Source organism: Rattus norvegicus, chromosome 20 (assembly GCF_036323735.1).
Source record: "Rattus norvegicus strain BN/NHsdMcwi chromosome 20, GRCr8, whole genome shotgun sequence".
Lineage (NCBI taxonomy): Eukaryota > Metazoa > Chordata > Mammalia > Rodentia > Muridae > Rattus > Rattus norvegicus.
Genome location: NC_086038.1, coordinates 41,298,853 through 41,312,647, shown reverse-complemented (window position 1 = coordinate 41,312,647; position 13,795 = coordinate 41,298,853). Strand labels below are relative to the sequence as shown.

The following is a 13,795-nucleotide window of genomic DNA, read 5'->3' as shown; positions in this document are numbered from 1 at the left end:
TTAGTGGTAACCATGGCCTGCTAAAGAGGAAGGAACTCATTCTTGGTACTTTAAACCTAGACAACTACTGTCCTAGTAAAGTCACAGAATTTCGAACAGAGTCTACAATGCCCCTTTCATAAACTGAGGTAATTCTTAGTTGCATTCTAAGTATCTAGCTTTACATCCACAAGGGAGAACAACACACATTCACTCATTAATTAAGCTTCTTTTTTATAGTATGAAGAGACCTTTACAGAAAGTTACAGCTGGTCATAATGCTGAGAACAACTAACCATGGTGTTTTCACACTGATTGATACATCTGTATTATAACTCTATACCTAAGAGTACATTGTAGAGAAAAGTATGGAAAGATTGTTAGAACCAAAGGACTAGGAAGTCTGTTCTGATGTTATGTCTTCTAGATAATGACAGCAAAGCTTCAGACTAAACAATATGGATACCTAAAATCAGACCTAAATAATGACACCACTAATTGCCATGCAACAATTGTTGGGGAAATCTCAAAGACCCCATGACAAGATGAAGAGCAACAGGAAATCAAAGAGTACCGAGGTGGGGAGGATCTAGGAGGAACTGAAACAAGAGAAGTTTTGAACATAATATAATATATGAAAAATATTAGCTAAATATTAGTAAAATAAATAAACAAACAAACAGACAGACAGACCAAAGAAAGGGAGAATAATCTTCCATAGGGTGAACTTCTAATGGATTATCTGATACTAATTGGTCAATCTTAAAATCATATGCACACAAGCACTGCTAAAGGGACTCAGCAGTCTGTATTTACATGTTTATTAATATATACAGAGAGAAAACAAACATACACAAAACTATGTAACAATAAGTAACGAGAAGTCTCTAATTTGGGATGAGTGGCATAAATGTGATTGGAAGATAAAAAGAGGGTGATAATGTGATATCTTAGTCAAAAACAAAATTAATAAAAAATAATTACTGTGGAAGACCTTGTCTTATTCCCAATTTTAATGAAACTACTTTGACTTTTCCTCCATTTAAGTTGATTTTAACTTACTGTAAACTGCCATTATTATGTTATGGTATATAATTTGTATCCTTCATTCTTTCAGGACTTTAAATATGAACCAATGCTGGACTATGCAGAATGCCTTTTCTTCACATAATGAGATAATTATTCAGTTTTTGTTTTTTTATATGGTGGATTACATTTATGTATTTATGTATGATGCACTTTCCCTGAATCTCTAGGACGAAGCCTACTTGACCATGGTATGGTGCATGAAATTTTGGATGTGTTCTTTGGCTTGATTTGCAAGTATTTTATTGATTATTTTGCATCTTTGTTCTTAAGGGAAATTGGTCTGTAATTCTGTGTCTTTGTGTGGTCCTTATGTGGTTTGTGTATTAGGGTAATTGACCTCATAAAAGGAATTAGGGAATGTTCTTTTTTTTTCTATTTAGTGTAATGATTTGAAGAGTACTGTCATTAACTCTATCAAGTCTGGTAAAATTCTATGCTAAAACCATCAGGTCCAGGGCTTTTATTTATATATTTATTTATTGTAGTTTGTATACTTGTATTGTTTCTGATTCACTATAGGTTATAAATATGTTTACTTGCTTATCAATCTTCATTTCCATTTGCTAAGTGATACATACTGAAAAAAATTTCTCTATTTCTTTCAGACTTTCAAACTTGGTCAAGTAGAGTTGTTTAAAGCATGTCCTTATGATTCTCTGGATTTCTTCAGTGACTATTGTTATATCCTTTTGTTTTTTCTAATTTTGATAATTTGGAAAGTCTCTCTCTAGCATTTAGCTAATTTGGAAAAGGGGTATTTCTATATTACAGATCTTCTAAAAGATTCCTCCTTCTTTCATTAATTACTTATATTGGTGTGTATGTGTGTGTGTGAGAGAGAGATAGATAGAGAGAGAGAGAGAGAGAGAGAGAGAGAGAGAGAAAGAGAGAGAGAGAGATTTGATGTTCTTTTCTCTGTTGTTTCTGCTTTTTCTTTCCTATCTGCTATAAGTTAAACTGGTTTTCTCCACCACAAACTTTCTGCTCTGTCATAATGTTCAGTCTTGACTCAGATTCACAGCCATGGGACCAGCTAATCTTAGACTAGAGCTTCTAAAACTCATGTGCCAAACGAAGTCCTTTATCCATATATATATATATATATATATATATATATATATATATATATATATATATATATATATGTGTGTGTGTGTATATATATATATACATAGTCATAGACATAGACGTAGATATAGATATAGATATTGTATATATATGATATATGATATGTGATATATGGTATATGATGTATAACGTATGATATATGATATATATTTTTATTTTAATATATTTTATGTATAATAGATTTATTATATTACATATAATTAATATACTTACAATATTTTACATATTATAAATAATATAATATTTTATAATATTTATAATATGTAATTAAGAGAGCAGATGAGAAAAAGATAATATTACCTCACTCAGGAACTGATGGGATAATGCTGAAATAGATAATTTGTTAGAAAGTACCAGTGAAGAGCCCACTTGGACAGTGGATTCTGCAAAGATAGATTGCCATCTTTTGGGGTGTGTATTGTTCTGTGTTGCAATGGTTAGACAGCTATGCCTACTTAATAGGAAACAGAATTTGATATAATCTATCTTTTTCATGCTCACTCACTGCTTTCTCTTTACATATTTTAATTTCTTTAGTCTAAGAATTCCTGCTCTCAGAGAAGAAATCCACTAAATTGGGGCACTGTAAGATTCTCATTGAATTTATGCTATGATTCTTGTTTGAAAATTTCTTATGCCAAGAACTAATCAGACAAGGAGGGAAATCACACTCAAGTAGTAATTATCTCTGATCATCAGGATATGGACTTGATAGCATTTTATGATTTAAGCAGGGTTATTCTTTTCTCAATGTATTTCTTGAGACTTTATGGAAAACCCCTTTTGTAAGACATATGAGTGTTAGGTGTATGAGGCAGCTGTCAAATGAAAAGGCAAGATGATCATAAATAAAGATCTACATCATTTTATCCCAACACAATATGACATGTAGACCAATAGAGAAGTAATTAAGAGTGAATTTAGTCTGAGATGGGCAGTAAAGCAAAGCAGAGTATTTGTGATCTCAAGACACAACACATGTTTTTGTTTTACTAATTGACCTTGTACTTCTGATCTTTTTTATTGAGTGAGATCAATCAGAGTCTTGGAGTATTTTTATGCCACATAAGGTGAATTTAATATATAGACTAAGTAGATGAAAGTGGCTTAAGTGGCAAGCTGGAATATTGGAATGAATGCTAAAGTAGTGGTCTAAAGCTCTCTCTTTATAAATAATGATTTCCTAGCCTGGCTGGGCTTTGATGATAAGAGCTTATGTCCTCTTTAGGAATCTATCTTGGTTAAAGGAAATTCCCATACTTGTATTTATTTCCTTTTCAATGTACAATATTAAAGAAGAAGGAAGAGGAGGAGACTACTAAAAAAGTTAACCCCAAAATAGTAAAATAATAAAACCAACCAAACCCAAAAATAAAACCCAATGTTCCACAGCACAACATAATTCACTCTTAAATTTGGGAAGCACTGCTCCATACTCTAATGCTGAGTTAACTATATTTCTTGAAATTATTTGAATCAAATATATATTTATAAATAAATGTTACCTAATGCATGGTTATTTTTATTTTTTTATTGGAAAAATTTTAATTTACAGTTGAAATTTTATCCCCTTTCTGGATGCCCATTCATAAACCCCTATCTAATTCCCCCTCCTTCTGGTTCTATGAGGGTGTTCCTCCACCCACCCATCTATCCCTTCCTGATCTAAGGGACATGCCCAGAGCCCTCAGGACACAAGAAAAGAGGAGCAGACTGAGACAGGATCCTTCCAGTTTCTTCCTGTGCCCAGAATTGACCCTATGTCACAGCTTTCTGTACCCAGGTCCCGCAGGGAGAGGGCTGGTCTCCGAGAAGTACTGATACACCCAAGAGCAGAGGTGAGACCACAATTTCTTCTCACAGTCCTGGCTACCGAGGAACCCTCATGAAGCCCTCTAGACATAGCAAACAAGGACCAGTCTGGGACATGATCCTTCTGGTTTCCGACTGTGCCCGGAACTGACCCTGTGCCACAGTTCTCTGAACCCAGATCCTGCTGGGAGAAAGCTGGTATCCCAAAAGTGCTGACATACATGAGAACACAGATAAGATCACTACTTCTGCTCTGAGGGACCTGCCTGGATCCCTCCGGACACAGGAATCAAGAAGCAGTCTCTGACCCAATCCTTCCAGTTTCGGTCTGTGCCCTTAATTTACCTTGTGCCATAGCTCTCTATACCCAGGGGAGAGAGCTGATCTACCAGTAGTGCTAACACACAGGCATACAGGAGGGTCAAGCCACTGTCAGAGACAGCAAGAGCAGCTAAAAACAGAGATGAGCAAATGGAGAGAGGCAAGGGCAAGAACCTAAGGTGGGTAGGCAAGTAAGCACCCTCAAGGAGGCAGATGTTGGGGGAAGAGATGGGGGCCTCTGGAGAGGAAACCAAGAAAGGGGCTCACATTTGAAATGTAAATATAGAAAATATAAAAAAGTCATCCTAAAACAAAACAATATGGCTTCTTCTCAGTACCTCATGATACCTTCTCCAAAATTGACCAAATAATCGGTCACAAAAGAGGCCTCAAGAGATAGAAGAAGATTAAAATAATCCCATGCATCATATCAAAGCACCATGGACTAAGGTTGGTCTTCAATAACAAGAAAAATGACAGGAAGCCCACAAATGGAAGCTGAGCAATGCCATACTCAGTAATAATTGGTCAAGGAAGAAAGAAGAGACAGAGAGAGAGAGAGAGAGAGAGAGAGAGAGAGAGAGAGAGAGAGAGAGAGAGAGAGAGAGAGAGAGATATTAAAGAATTTATAGAATTTAATGAAAATTAAGACATAACATACCCAAACTTATGGGACACAATGAAAGCAGTACTAAGAGGAATACCCATATCTCTGAGTGCTGGATAGAGGATACATTAGCAGCTTGACAGTACACCTAAAAGCTCTAGACTAAAAAGAAGCAAATACATCCAGGACTAGTAGAAGGCAGCAAATAATCAAACTTAGGGCTGAAAGTACAAAAAAACTATACAAAGAATCAACAAAACTAGTAACTGGTTCTTTAAGAAAATCAACAAGGTAGATAAACCCTTACCCAGACTAAACAGAGGACACAGAATTAACAAAATCAGAAAAGGAAGCTATAACAACAGAAACTGAGGAAATTCTAAAAATCATCATATCCTACTATGAAAGCCTATGCTCAAGAAAACTGGAAAATCTAGAGAAAATAGGCAATTTTCTAGAGAGATACCAGGTACAAAACCTAAAGCAGGATCAGATAAACCATCTAAATAGTCCCATAATTCCTAAAGTAATAGAAATAGTTATTAAAAGTCTCCCAACCAAAAATTCCATGACCAGATGGTTTAGTGAAGTATTCTCTCAGACCTTCATAGAAGACCTAATAACAGTACTGTCAAACTATCCCACAAAATAGAAACACAAGGAACATTACCCAATTCTTTCTATAAAGCCACAATTATGCTTATACCTAAACCACACAAACCCAGCAAAGAAAGAGAAATTCAGACCAATTTCCCTCATGAATATCAAAACAAAAATATTCAATAAAATGCTCACAAACCAAATCCAAGAACACATCAAAATTATCATCCATCATGATCAAGTAGGCTTCATTCAGTAATGCAGGTATTGTTCAATACATGGGAATCCATCAACGTAATCACCTATATAAACAAACTCAAAGGAAAAAAAACCATGAATATCTCATTAGATGCTGAAAAACATTTGACAAAATTCACCACCACTTCATGTTAAAAGTCTTGTAAAGATCAGAAATTCAAGGCCGATACCTAAACATAGTAAAAGCAATATACAGCAACCAGTAGCTAACATCAAACTAAATGGAGAGAAACTTGAGGTAACCTCAGTTAAATCAGGGACTAAACAAGGCTGCCCATTCTTTCCCTATCTATTCAATATAGTTCTTGAAGTCCTAGCCATAGCAGTCAGACAACAAAGGGAGGTCAAAAGGATATAAATTGGAAAAGAAGAACTCAAAATGTCATTATTTGATAATATGTATTGTCATATAATACATAAGTCATAATATGATAATATGATAGTATACTTATGTGAGCCCAAAAGTTAAACCAGAAAACTACTAAACCTGATAAAAAACTTCAACAATGTGGCTGTGTATAAAATTAACTTAAACAAATCAGTAGCCTTCCTCTACCCAAAGGATAAACAGTCTGAGATAGAAATTAGGGAAATTACAGCCTTCACAATAGTCACAAATAATTAAAAAAAATGGTGTGACTCTAACCAAGCAAGTGAAAGATTTGTATTACATGAACTTCAAGTCTCTGAAGAAAGAAATTAAAGATCTCCAAAAATAAAAAGATCTCCCATGCTCATGGATTAGAAGGATTATTATTGTAAAAATGACCGTCTTGCTGAAAGCAATCTACAGACTCAGTTCAATCCCCATCAAAATTCCAACTCAATTTTTCATACAGTTAGACAGAGCAATTTGCAAATTCATGTAGAATAACAAGAACCCAGGATAGTGCAAACTATCCTCAACAATAAAAGAACCTCTTGGGTAGTCACCATCCTTTACCTCCAGCTATATTGCAGAGCAATAGTGATAAAAACTGTATGGTATTGGTACAGAGACAGGCAGGTAGATCAATGGAATAGAATTGAAGACCCAAAAATGAACCCACACACCTATGGTCACTCGATCCTTGACAAAGGAGCTAAAACCATCCAGTGGAAAAAGAGCATTTTCAACAAATGGTGCTGGGTCAACTGGCAGTCAGACTTCTAGAGCTCTTGAAGAGCATCAACACCCTTTTGTTTCAAGCACCAACATCAGGTAATTCACAACTGTAGCTCCAGGTTTATAGGGCCAACATTTTCTGGCTTCTCTGGGCATCTCCATGCATGTGATGCACATGAACTCATGTAGGCACAAATATATGAAAAGAATCATTAAAGACTTATACAAGTAATAGTAATAAAAGCAGAAATATTTAATGAAATGTCAAAGTTTTAAGTAAGGATAATGAGTTTTTCTTTTGAATCTGGCATATCTTGTATGACATTTTGTTAGTTTCTCATGATTGTGAAATAGTATCAGAGGCAAACAACAGGGGGATTTTATTTTGCCTTCAGTCTTTAGTCCACTGGTATCTCTATCTATTGCTTTTGTTCCTGAGGAGACAGTTCAACATGGACGGGAACATGGTAATGGATTGATTGTGCCAGCCATGAGAGAGAGATGGTGCGGGTAGGGTGACTGGAAGGTGGGCAGGGGAAGGGAAGGAGAGCGAGAGACCTCAACAGCTCCTTCAAGGCACAGTTTGGCATCTCATTCCCTTCCACTCAGTCCCTACTAAAGGTCATTGTATCTCTTGTTCTTTGTATAGCCTGTTGGCTGAATTTTGGAACATTAGCTCTTGAGAAGCATTTGGGATACAGACCCTAATAAAAGTGTTACTGAGACATTGACAGATCTTCATGTGCTGTATGAGTTTATTTTGTAAGGTCATTAGAATGCTATTAAGAATCTAGGAAAGAGAGTAATTTCTATAATGATTTCTGTGATCTCAGAGACACAACATGTTAACTAAAGGGCCTATAGCTTTCTCTCTCCCTTTTTAAGGCAAAGAAACGTGTTTTGAAAATAATTTAGCTGAATTTCTCTGTTGAGAGAATTACAGATGACAGAATTTTTCCTGTTTTGAACAGCATGGTTTAGGTAGGCACACATAAATCTATTTTGTTTACATTAAAATATAATTTGATGGCAATATTGTTTTAACATATAGACATTTTTATTGGTGAGAGTAATAAAAGCAACAATACATTAGCCTAATCAGTTCACAATGTTCAGAAGCAATGAAAAAATATATCCAATGCATTTTAGAATCATAGTGGATTATTTCATGCTATTTATCTTATAAATAAACTCATAAAGATTCTAGTAAGAGGCATATAATTTAAAATGATGCAAGCAATTCATTGAATGAACTCTGCTTCAGGTCAGACTTGTAGTCTTCAAAAATCTTGAAATGGGATTGCACTGTCTATTGCATGAAAGAAAACCAATTAAAGTAATGTTTCTCTGACCTAAAAAAGTTTGTGTTTTAATTTTCCCTGATACTAATGACCCTGTAGATTATTAAAACTAAAAGACTTTCAGAAATACAATTTACTTCCATTTTTTAAGGTTGCCATCCCCTCTTTGTATTCTGCTCAGGTTCTGTACCGATTGACGGTAGCTTACTGTGCTTCTACCCTACATACATTCTGGCTTTTATGCAGTGAAATACATGCCTTATAAAAATAAAACATAGAAATATTTTAAATATATGACACTTTCACAATAATGTGTAACAACATTTCTGGAACAATTTTCTAAATCTTTTTAAAAAAATCATGGAATATCTCATTTAAGTATCCCAAAATTACTATGAACAAAATAACAAAATGCTTATGATAATAAGCTTTTTGGAGATTTCAGCATCATAGAATATTTGTTTCTCAACTAATGTATGATAAGTTTCAATTTTATTGTTGAAAAATACACCTAAATATACCTTTCTAATACTGAAACCTTTCTGTAAACAGTATGTATATATTATATGTAATGACTATAGAAATGGTATCTTAAATATTTTATAAAAATTAGCACATATGTCATAGAATATAATCTTACTGCTATTGAAAGTAATATTTAATCAAATTTTTGAATATTAGAAAGTATGTAGTTGAAATATAGGAGTTTTTATACAGATAATTGCACATTATAAGATTGAAAATACATTAGTATTCTGTCTTCAGGTACTTTTACTCAGAATTATGTATGATTAAGTTTTTCTAGCAGTATCAAGAATTTTGTAATTTATTAACTGTTCATTGCTTTGTAACATGAATAGAATATCTTGCTTCAACCATGGACTAAAGAATATTCCTACTTTCTTGTTTCTTTTCTTTGTTTTTGTTAATACACGTGGTTGAAATTGTCAAACTTAAAGTTCTTTGTATGTCATAATTTCCTCATCTAACTTTTTATCATTCAAATGGTTGAAAAATAGTTTGAATATATTCTAGATTTATATACATTGATAATCTAGTGTCCAAGAAAAGTGGACCATTTGCATTCTAAGCACAGTAGAATAAATGGTCCACTAGGACACCATTGAGGCAAATAAGACTGACTTTTTTTTTAAAGATTTATTTTATTATATATAAGTACACTGTAGCTGTCTTCAGATACACCAGAAGAGGGCATCGGATCTCTTTATAGATGGTTGTGAGCCACCATGTGGTTGCTGGGATTTGAACTCATGACCTCTGGAAGAACAGTCGGGTATTCTTAACCACTGAGCCATCTCTCCAGCCCAAAGACTGATGTTTTATTTGAGTCACTATTCTAAATTCCACATGAGAAAATGGTGTCTTTGCAGATTAGATTACGTATATTTTATTTTATTATTAGTTGGCTTACATGAAAAACATGTGACCAAGTCATTTTTATTTACTTGAGATATTTGATTCTTATTCTTTTTCTATTCTGTATATCATTTTCTTTGTTGCACATCAAAATGTTTCATGCCATCAAAACTTCTATTAATAAGTTATAGATGGTGAGTTACAGATAAGGATTAAATCAGTAAACTAAACAGTAAAACTGGTAAAAACAAGACTGGTATTTGCAGTGTAGATTTTATATATGTAACAGTATGGAATGTATATTATTTGTGATTTTAATTTTCAAAACTCAGCAGTGAAAAGAAAAGCATTCTAATAAAGAAATGGGTTTAAAAAAATACGGAGAGACAGGTCATTGAAAAGAATGGGTTTGTTTCCCATGGTGCTGGAGATTGAACATGGTAGAGTCACCTTTGCAAAGCTATGTGTTTGCTATGCCAGAAAGCTGTCCGCTAAGTTGCTCTTTCAGGAATCCTAGTTTCACTCAAGAAGGATGACCAAAATGAGAGTGCTTCACTCCTTCTTTAAAAGGGGAACAAGAATACCCTTGGCAGGGAATAGGGAGGCAAAGTTTAGAACAGAGACAGAAGGAGCACCCATTCAGAGCCTGCCCCACATGTGGCCCATACATATACAGCCACCAAACTAGGTAAGATGGATGAAGCAAAGAACTGCAGGCCGACAGGAATCTGAGAGAAACAGCCAGAATACAGCAAATACACAGGCAAATGCCATCTTTAAACCACTGAACTGAGAACGGGACCCTCGTTGAAGGAATCTTAGAAAGGACTGAAAGAGCTTGAAGGGGCTCGAGACATCATATGAACAATAACGCCAACCAACTAGAGCTTCCAGGGACTAAGCCACTACCCATGGACTGACTCTGGGCTCCAACCTCATAGGTAGCAATGAATAGCCTAGTAAGAGCACCAGTGGAAGGGGAAGCCCTGGGTCCTGCCAAGACTGAAGCCCCAGTGAACGTGATTGTTGGGGGGAGGGCGGTGATGGGGAGAGGATAGGGAGGGGAACACCCATATAGAAGGGGAAGGGAGGGGCTAGGGAGATGTTGGCCCGGAAACCGGGAAAGGAAATAACAATCAAAATGTAAATAAGAAATACTCAAGTTAATAAAGATGAAGAAAAAAATCTTAGTCTCAGATCTGTGTTTTCCTTACAGAATTCAGTACTGTGGTTGTTGAGCCATAGTGGAGCAATGCCATCTGAGCCACACTGCTATTGCACACACGTGGTACGAAAGAGAATTTTACATGTATTACAATCAATTTTACACTGACTACAGGTTAATTCTTAATATTTTGTTATATTAGATGAAGTGCAATATGGACTAAAAATTTTAAAAGTTAACTATGTGTTATATTGGTCATCAATATTTCCCTTTTCTTTGAATTAGCTTTTAAATGACTGGCATTTCCAAATATTTATTCAACAAGTCTGTTGTTAATCAGCATCACCACCTATGTTAAACATTAAAATCAGGAGCTCTGAGTTTCATCTGCTTAGAGTATTTGAATTCTTTCCACTTACTCTCAGTTTGTCTCACAGTGAGACAATTTAAAAATATCTTTAAAAACCGGGAGAGAGCATAATGAAGTTGATGCCCCAAAGGCAATTTGAACAAGAAACATGAGTTTCTGTGTTATGAGCAACTTGTCACATTTTAAACATTTTACGGTTTTTATATTGAATAGAATGTCTTTCTGTTATTTTCTTGCATGTGCCAAAAGCAAGGTTTAGTGTTGCTATTATTGCTGCAGCTTTTGTTTATTGCAAAGGTATAAATATAATTTGAAAATCAGATGTTGATAATAGTTAATTTGTTGTTTCTATGAGAATAACGTTCAGAAAGTATCTAACATTTTGGTTTTATATATACACACATATATATACATATATAATATATACTTGCATAATATATGTATGTAAATACATATAATAGGAATAGTTGTTTGAGACACAACAGGAAGTATACTTAAATTAGTTTTATTTTTAACTGTATTATATTTATATATTCAAATGTAATATATTATATATCCAACAAACACATACACTCATATACATATATTGCTATTTGAGATACAATAGGTAGGATTCTTTTTATTTTTTAAATACAGAACAGCAAACATCAAGCACTTTTATTACATGAGCTACGAGTAATGGTTTGTTTGCTTTTCTGTGCTTTGATCTTCTGCAGATAGAACCCCAGCTCCCTGCCTTCCAGCACACAGCCATCTACTCTGCCACACTGGCCTGAACTTGAGGCAATACATCTGAGAAGCTTGCCCTGCTGGAACTGCTCCTCCAGAAGACTGCTGATTTTGGCATTCTTTTTCCTTTTGCAGTATTTCTTTTGAATTTTCTTTGATTGATTTTTTTTTTGTTTGTTTAAACTCTCTTCCTCCTCAAGAGTCTGCTTGGCCTCCTTCTTGCAGCCCAGGGGGGCAGTGCATAGTGGAATTCAAACCACTTCCAGTATGGTGTGCTGTCAATAAGCACAATGAAGTTCTTCACCAGGGTCTTGGTTCAGACCAGCTCATTACTGGATGCAGTGTAGACATCAATGATCCTTGTTTGCGAGTGCAACACTCAGAGACCCATGACAATTTCCTCACATCCAATCTCAGGCATGGTACTTCTTATTGCCTTCTCAAACTAGGACAGTGTGTATGCAGTCAGTGAGGGCCAATTTTAGGGTTGGCAGCAGGTGGTGTTGGCTCATATTTCTGCTTCATGTGGTAGGGTTTTCTTACCTTTGGTCTTGCAACACTTGTGCAAATTGTCCTTGAGGGATGCCCATTGTTTGGTGCTGACTGGACAGAGGAAGCGAAAAGCTTCAAGATCTGGTTTCTAAAATGACAGGTAGAATTAACAGTTGAATATATACTTCTCTCTCTCTCTCTCTCTCTCTCTCTCTCTCTCTCTCTCTCTCTCTGTGTGTGTGTGTGTGTGTGTGTGTGTGTGTGTGTGTGTGTATGTAGTTATTAGCTGCTAAGTCAATGACAACCAAGCCATAATCTACAGAACTACATAGGTTAGGAATAGAATAAGAGATTAAGTAGGGGCAGAGAGTTCTCCCTGGGAAAAGAAAAGAAAATAGTTATGAAGGGATGGGGTATGATAGAACATCAGGATCAGTTGGAAGCAGGTAGGTGGGGGCGAAGGAAAGAATATAATATAAAGACAGCCAATATTATATTAAGTGCCATTTAAGGGATCCTATGAAAAACAAATCCAATAGGAGCTTCTTTAAATATATGCATTTATGAAGGAGATCTTCATAAATGAAAATACCAAATAATGGGGGTACAGAGCTCTAACTGGACACCTCTTGTCACCAAATAAAGCTTTCAGTGCCAGACTGGGTTACATCTAATTGAACTGTTAGCCACAATGTTTATATAAGAACTTCCAAACAACCCTGATTGTTGCCAAAACTATAGGTTTCCATAAATTGATGGTAAGCAGGACCCCATTGCTGCAGACATCTTCTCTAAACTCATTGAGCATGAAACAGTTGAGCTTGAGCCTACATAAAGCCTTCATCTCTGCTTATACCGTTTTGGGTAAAGTAGCATTCTCTGCCAGATAATAAAGGAGAATTGTAAACACTGACCCTGCCACAAAGCCTCTGATGTGCACAAAGGTGTCCCCTCTGCAAGACATGCTTAGCGCACTAATTGCACAGAACATGTATTAGCATGCAACCAATATTTGATCTGACTTACGATTCACTCCACAAGAAGGAACTCATACCTGACACTGCTTAGACGATAACCTGAGACTTGATAGTCCAGGAGCCTAAGGTTACAAACAAGATACCTAGTGGCAGTAAAGTGGCAGTAAAATGACTCTAATGACATGCTACCATACTCATAAATCAGTGCTTTGCTCAGTCATTACCAGAGAAAGCTCCCTCCTGCAGCAGACGGAGACAAATACAGAGACCCAAAGCCAGACAGTGTGCAGAGTGGGAGACCTTTGAAACACTTAGTCCTAAATGGAATGTCTCCATAGAGTGGACTCTCTTGGGATGGGGAACCCCATGGAAAAAGAAACAAAAAGAGTAAGATCCAGAGGGGATGAAGGCCACTAAGAAAATAAGAATTTCTAAATTAGTGGTTCTTAATGGGGGGGTCATAACCCCTTTGGTGTCACAAACAA

General features: G+C 35.6%; 1 pseudogene; it reads right to left on the bottom strand.

Annotated features, from left to right (window-relative positions):
- Nucleotides 1-11,759: 11,759 nt before the first annotated feature.
- Rps8-ps3 (ribosomal protein S8, pseudogene 3) lies at nt 11,760-13,297 on the bottom strand (annotated as a pseudogene).
- Between the last annotated feature and the right edge of the window lie 498 nt (nt 13,298-13,795).